A 509-nucleotide genomic window follows, 5' to 3' on the forward strand; every position below is an offset into this window, starting at 1 on the left:
CAGGAGCTGAATGAGTCTCCAAATACTGAAAAGTCATCCATGAAGACTTCCAGGAATTTTTCCACCATATCAGAGAAAATTGAGAGCATGCACCTCTGAAAAGTTGCAGATGCATTGCACAGGCCAAATGGCATCCTTCTGTATGCAAATACTCCAGATGGACATGTGAATGCCGTTTTCTCTTGATCCTGGGTATCTACTGCAATTTGATTATAACCTGAATATCCATCCAGGAAGCAGTAGTATTCATGACTTGCTAGTCTTTCTAGCATTTGGTCTATGAATGGTAAAGGAAAATGATCCTTTCTGGTGGCTGTATTGAGCCTTCTATAATCAATACACATACGCCACCCTGTAACTGTTCTTGTAGGAACCAATTCATTCTTTTCATTATAAATCACTGTCATGCCTCCCTTTTTAGGTATAACTTGGACAGGGCTCATCCAGGGACTATCAGAAATAGGATAAACAATCCCAGCCTCTAGTAATTTAGTGACCTCCTTCTGCAC

This window comes from Arachis duranensis, chromosome 5 (assembly GCF_000817695.3).
Source record: "Arachis duranensis cultivar V14167 chromosome 5, aradu.V14167.gnm2.J7QH, whole genome shotgun sequence".
NCBI classification, from domain to species: Eukaryota; Viridiplantae; Streptophyta; class Magnoliopsida; order Fabales; family Fabaceae; genus Arachis; species Arachis duranensis.